This window comes from Mus caroli, unplaced genomic scaffold (genome assembly GCF_978045245.1).
Source record: "Mus caroli unplaced genomic scaffold, Mus_caroli_1 scaffold_4, whole genome shotgun sequence".
NCBI classification, from domain to species: Eukaryota; Metazoa; Chordata; class Mammalia; order Rodentia; family Muridae; genus Mus; species Mus caroli.
The window spans coordinates 97,643,778-97,651,173 of NW_028227259.1; the positions used below are offsets into that span (position 1 = coordinate 97,643,778).

General features: G+C 41.0%; 1 pseudogene; it reads right to left on the reverse strand.

Moving 5' to 3' along the window:
- Positions 1 to 2,722: 2,722 nt before the first annotated feature.
- Positions 2,723 to 5,453, reverse strand: LOC147005220 (PRAME family member 8-like; annotated as a pseudogene).
- Positions 5,454 to 7,396: the final 1,943 nt, after the last annotated feature.

The following is a 7,396-nucleotide window of genomic DNA, read 5'->3' on the forward strand; positions in this document are numbered from 1 at the left end:
TAACTGATCATTAGATTATGTAAATTTTACAAAGAATGTTGTTTCAGTCAGACGTTTCCCTCAGACATAAAGAGCCATGGTCATATTTATTTTAGTCCTTATCTCCCTCCATCTGTACATGGTTGCATTCTCTTCTGTTATCAACATACCCTTAAAGTTCATAATATAGAAATCGTCTAGGTGTTTTTGTTATTTTGATTTTTATTTACCTATTTTGCACAGTTTTTATTCCGTTCCTGATCAGGGATAACATGAAGTCAAGAGACAGCACAAGGAAAGTGCTCAGGGACTCTAACTCCAAGTCAAGAAGAAGTTTCTAGAATTTTTAAATTAGGTATTAGATAAGTACATAGAATGATATTGAATTTCTGCTCTGAATTCTCAACCTATAGGGTGCTGAGATAACTGTTACATATTATCACACCCTGTTTAATGTGGTTCACAGATCCTGTGAATGGCTAGGTAAACATTCTATGAAATGATGCACATCCAGACCATTCTTGGAATGACTCAGGATATTGGTATTACATTGGCAGATCTACATAGTGACTATCTAAAAAAAAAAGCAAACAATCAAGCAAACCAGCAACACACACATGTACACAAAATGTTTTGATTGAAATGAATTAAAGATAATGTCAAATCATAAGCTTTTGTCCAAAAGAGACTCCTGATTCCTTGTGATTGTGTATCCATGAGTGTGTTTACCATTGTCACACATGGGCCTGTAAGAATCCTCCCTCAGTAAGCAAGAGCCCTGTCTGCTCTTTCAGACAACTGGAGTTCAGTTCTAGAGAACCATCTGGTAGCTGACAACCATCTATACAAGATTCTGATACCTTTTTCTGTCATGCAAGGATACATGCAAATAGAACTGGAATATACATAAAATGCATACAGAAGGAAATGTTGTACAGTGACAAACTCCTAATTTCCTCTCACTCACCCATGGTGCCAGAGGTCCACTTCTGGAGCCCAGACCACCCTACACTATTGCTCACCAATGGAGCTCAAAGGATATGCCTTAAACTCCACATGCTCTCATGAAAGAGCCGAACAACTGGTCCTGATCAAAATGATCATTTTAATTAATTGGGCCATTTTTTATTCCTTCGTGAAATTAAGTCCATTTTTTAAAGACTTCTTCAGCTCTTTGAATAGCTACATGTATGTGTATTATGTGGATTTGTGCATGTGAAAGATGGGATCAATAGAGGACAGAAATGAGGTTCCTAGCACCTGAACCCTGAGTTCCATTTGACAGCCAACTTATAATTAGCTCTGAAATAGAACTTTGGTTCTCTGCAAAATTAGTGTGTGCTCTTCACCGTGAATAATCTCTCTCCATCTACACATTGTTTTTTTTAAGAATATGAAAACATTTTAAGTGTCAGAAAATCTCAGGTGAGTTTACTGGTCCTAAGGAACAAGGTCAGGTAACTGGACATTCAGACAGGGAGACAGGTTGAGGAGGAAGAGAGAAAGAATGAGCCTGAGAGAGGTATGTTCTTTATTTTTTGTCTTCCTCTTTACTTTAGGCCAGCCTAGAAGTTCATATGTTTCCCACCATAGCTGATAACTTTATCCACCTTCCCAAGTTTGTGACCTGTACTTCACTCCAGAGGGTGATTGTTGCATAGCCATTAAATTTACATGCTTTATTCAATTTGGACAATGACAATGATATTTAAAGAAAGAACTCCTGTTTTAAGTGTTCAATAAATATAGAGTAACAAATTATTTTATTAAGAGGTTACTATACAGAAAGGGGATATAATGACAAGGCAGAGGATGATATTTCTCTCTTCTTTTGATTACAACTGAAGACTTAAAATACATTTTTTTTGTACAGTAAATGGTTTATGGAGAAGAGAAACCTGCATTTCATTGGATATCTTTAAATAAATATGGGTACTTCATAGAGTTTTGGAGTACATTGGAATAAGGATTTAGGGACATATGACATAACAGATGGATTTAGTGGTTCCATTAGTCATCTCTGTAAAGCTTTACAAAAAGGTCAAGATTACAATGCCAGACTGGAAATCCTGTTTACTTTGCACTATGTTCTCTTCTTCACTTTAGGCATGTCTGATGGGTCCAAGGTTCCTTGTGGTCTGAATGTACTAGATGTTAATTATCTGTGATCCTTTTAATTCTCCTTCATAGTAGGTGTGTCTATGTTGCTCCCATTAGTTTAAATGTTTTGTGCATGTAACTGTTCAGCCACACAGGTTTGTTGTACATGTAGCCCAGGCAAAGGACAAGGAAGAGAAGTGCAAGAAAACTTTCATTTTAATATATCACGTTAATTTTACCAATACCTTTGCTTCACTCATGAAATACCAGTGTCTTTCCATTTCTCTACCCATTGAACCTTCCTGACCCTGAACCTGGTAGTGAGGTTGGTAACAGTCAAGGACCACACTGAGAGAACATCCAGGTTTATAGGTATCCAGGTTTATAGGTATCCAGACTAGTTAGTCTGTCCAGGGAGAAGACATGTAACAATGACAAGCTGTGTTTCTGACTCCATTAGGGCCCTGTTCCCACAGTCCATCCAACTGTTCCCCTTGTCAAGCTCAGTTTCCCAGATACCAGTCAATGAACATCCTTTAGTTTCTAACCATCTGAGCAGTGTCAGAAGCCACAGGCTCTGAGTTCCCTAGGTGAGAGATGTGTCCCAAGCCTATTGTTCATTTGAATCCAGAACTTTTCCAATTTACTGCCAGCAACGACAAAGTCTGGACACCTGGTCAAAGACCTGGTGCATCCCACATGTATGGCAGATATCTGTAGCAAAGGAGCTGTTCTTGGTCTGCCTAATTATCCTCAGTGTATCCATAAGATCCTGACAAAGTTGGGAAAATCTTTCTACAGGACATGACCCAACTCATCATAGCATTCCATAGGAGCAGGGTATTGTTCCACATTCATCTTGCTCCAGTTGACTGTGTGTCACAAACAGTCCTTCAAGATAGGCATGGAGAAGTCATTGCTATATAAGTTGACATTGGATATCTGAGAGAATTGTTTGAATGCAGGTAGGAAGACACTGAGCTTGGAGTCCTTCATTCTACACTCCTGAAAATCCAGAGTCTCCAGAGTGCCTACCACGTTCATGAGGAAACCTCTCAGAGGCATAAGATGTAAATCAAGTAAGGCCACCCCTCTCAACTCCAGATGTTTTAGCTGAAAGAGGCTCTGACAGCAGGCGAAGGAATCCAAATTTCTCTGTGAAATCAGGGAGTAACTAATGGAGAGGGTCTTCAAGGGTGTATTCAGGCACCTAGAGATAAAGTAGACAGATGGTTATTTCTGGCAAATAGTCTTGTAGAGGTTTGACTGGGATATACAAAGTTGTAGAAGGAACCAAGTGCCCTAGTGTCAGTTTGACTAAATGGTCAAGGACATCATGTACGATGCTTCCTTTTGGAAACTGCTCAGTCATGTCAACCTCGCAATTTATCTCATGGCCTTACTCTAAACCTGAGAACTGGTTTGTCCTCTAATCCCAGAAAGCACACAGAAGAAACTCCATCCCAATAAAATTCTCACAGGATGTTAATATTTGCTGTGCGCTCACTGAATCTGCATTTTATCATACTCTCTGCAGTCATACTTGCTCTCATTACATCCCAGGCTCGTCCTTCTGCCCAATGCACTCAGCACTACTTGGCCTCAAAATATATTACTCATGGTGACTGAAAGAAGATAGAAGGCTACTCTTCTAGTTATGAGCATATAACTCAAGTTCACACTGTGCTAATGAGTACCCTGACTCCTCACTATAGACTCCCGTTTCTCTTCCCTTTCCATTTGATTATGTGGGTTTGATTCCAGAAAGAATGACATCCTATTCTTACTAGTTCTGACCTTCTCTTTACACCAAATCACTTCTCTATATCATGAGTGCTCATTTCAGAAACTGATTTAACTTGTAAAATTTCCCTTGTATATCTCAGTGAACATGGAAACAAGAGACAACGTTCAGAGTCTTATGAATCTCTAAATGCTTGTTCCTAGTGACTGACTGGCATCATGTACCACTAATCTTTTAGATAAGACAGACAGATTTGCTTTGGTAGCTGATCCAACTGTCTATTCTTGCTTAACCTAGGACCTGATTCATCTGGTCTCTGAGAAAATAGATGTAGAACATGAAGAGATGGTAGAGACAGTTGAATTTGGAGAACTGAGAAATAAACTTGTTGATACACTTGGCTTCTCTGACTCTTGTTCTATTGATAATAGGGAAGGTGGTCTTGTGAAGGGGTGCCAGGAATACATTGTGAACATTTCCCATCTGCCCTAAATAGGGGGCAAAATGTGCCAACTCTAACAGACTCCATTCAGTATTTAGTTCTAACTCCATGATGTGCTCTGGATCAAAAACATGGAAGATCTGTCTGAGAGCTTTTATTGGCAGAGCCCAGATCTTCATCTTTGTACAGCAGAAATATAGGGATCCCTTTCTCTTCTGGGCCCACTTCAAGAACCATGCTTGTGCTTCATCAAGGCACGGCCTGATGCACAGGTCAACTGTGACCTTCAGATGCTGCCTCAGTGCATATGTGGGACGGACCTTCATGGCTTGCTTTTCATCCAAGATATCTGCTGAACAGTCACTGTCCTCTGACTCAGTTCTTATGCTCCAGAAGTTATGGTACACGTTCCGCAGGTCGAGAAACTGCAGTTTTTTCCTCCTGCAGGTGACACATATGAATGATGGCAGACCCTGAATTAGCTTTTACTACTTAAATCTAAACTCGGCTCTCTTCCCTACTAATTTGTATGTTTTTTTCAGGACCTGATATCCACGTTGGACTCTGGCATGCTACAGAAGCTTTCCTGTGCTTCTGTATAGTTTTCTTTCAGTAAGGTACACTTTATTTCTCCTTAATTATATTATTAGTTCTTGTGGGGATGTCAGGGATAGGCTCATTCTACTGTGAGGTCACATTTACTCTAGTCCATATTCAAATCTAATCCAGAGCCAACTATCCTCAGTACAAGTAAGCAGTAGCTGTCAAGAACCCTGTATCCATGCCTGATGATGACATCAGAAGCATCTGATCCATTTATGACAAAACTAATCTCCCTGACCATGTCTAATGTGTACTCCTTCTGCTCCCTTCTACAGGACTTGGAAACTGCTTACCTGCAGTGAAACCCTCTTGTTCGATGAATGTCTACTCCATCTAGCACAGCCTGCCATGTTTCCATGTTTCATTAATAGTCTTCATCAATGCCCCCACAGGTAGACCGTGGAAAGGCCAGGCTATCACCAATGCCTTTATGAGCTTTACATGTCTGCCATTGAAGGCTTCCTTGAACAGTGCTGGGAAGAGTCCATGGGCCATCTCCTCCAGATCAGACATGCCTAAAGCCTCCTCTCTCACCAGAGTCTGAATTGCCAGCTTTTGGATTGTGGGTGGGGTATGAACACTCATTTTCCTTTTTTTTTTTTTTTTTTTTTTTAGCTTTCAAAATATAATTTAAAACTATTTTGTACCAGTACAATATATTAATTTTTCAAATGTAAACTTTTTGTCAGCCATTAAAGCGTTTGCAAAAACCACATTCTACTTCTGTTTTATTGCACAATATCTATAAGAAAATATTAATTTTAAATTAGAAAACATAAAAATGCTTTCAATATAGAAGAAACCATCTGACACATTCTCCAAGTGAGAAACATGAGCAGCAAGGGCATGGCTAGAGCTTTGACAGGGTTCTGTCAAACTGACGATTATCTGCTGGAGGTCTCCTCTTGGTGGAATAGGAGAGGGGTTAGGGTTCTTCCAGCCATTGCATTTACAGGACTCCTCTGCCTTGCAGGCAGAGTACACGCCGAGTTTCTCCAGCTTCTTTGCCCATGAAGCAGAGCACAGCTGCACCTTCTTCTCAGCGATCCAGGCCAAGCTGCCTCTTCCGGTTCCCTCAGACCTGCCCGCGGGCACTGGTCCACAGGAAGCAGAGCTCCTGGCAGTGGTGGCCAGGGTCCAGGGGGAACCTTGCAGGGGCCTGGCCCTGCCAGCCTCGACCATGCTTCCCGGACTGTCACCCGCCAGGGTCCTCTGAACACACATCTTCTAAAGGTCTCCAATCAGAAGGATCCTGGGGAAGGAGTCAGAAATGAATATTCATTTAAGACAAAGTTTATAAAACTTCCTCACCATCACATCAACCACTAAGCTAGTGAGTTACTGCTCATGCAATGCTAGAGACTTCAAGTTACCTATTCATCCTATACTGGTGATGGAAAGACAGTCCCCCACACTGGCATCATGGCAGCCTCTCTACCACAAAAATGGGTATCTAATTTTTGGAACAAAAATTTTGTTCGTAGCCGGACGTGGTGGCGCACACCTTTAATCCCAGCACTTGGGAGGCAGAGGCAGGCAGATTTCTGAGTTCGAGGCCACCCTGGTCTACAAAGTGAGTTCCAGGACAGCCAGGGCTACACAGAGAAACCCTGTCTCAAAAAAAAATTTTTTTTTGTTTGTGATCCACTCTTAAAAAAAAAAAAAAAGCATGAAAGAAATATTGAATTGACAAGCATCACAGGACTTAATGTGGATGGCCCAAACCAAAATGTGCAGCACAAAGGATATAGAACCTTAGGAGACCAGCCCCAGTGGATAGGCGTGTCCCCAGGTGAGGGAAGGGCCCAGTTATCCATCTCAACATTTTTAAACTAGAATTGTTCCCATCTAAAGAAAAGTGTGGACAAAATATAAATCAGAGATTGAAGGAAAGACCATCCAGAGACTGCTTACCCTGGGATCCATCCCATCAGCAGACACCAATCTCCGACACTATAGCTGATGCCAAGATGTGCTTACAGACAGGAGTTTGGTATGGCTGTTCTCTGAGAGGTTGTGCCAGTATATAAGACAATTGCAGGCACTTATAGGCAACTATAAGGCTGAGCCAGGGGAACACAATGGAAGGCTTAGGGAAGAACAGAAGAGGTGAAAGAGATTGAAACCCCATAGGAAGAACAACATTATCCACTAACTTGACCCCTCAGAGCTCTGATGGATGAAACCACCACCGAAAGTTTGTACATGGGTGCATCCATGGCTCTGGATAAATATGTAGCTGATGTTTGAATTATCTCATATCCATGGGAAGGGAGATGCTTGGTCCTCTGGAGGCTTTTTGGGAATTGGGTGTGTGTGTAAGGGAGTATTGTCTTAGAGTCAAAGTGGATAGACGATGGTCAGGGAAGACTGGGAAAAAGAACAACAATTCAAATGTAATTAAATAATCAACAAAAAAGGAAAAAAAAGAAAACGAAAACAACCAACAAAACAAAAATGCAACAAACAACGATCATGGAAACAGTAAACACACACACACACACAAACCCTTGTGTCTTGGATCAATA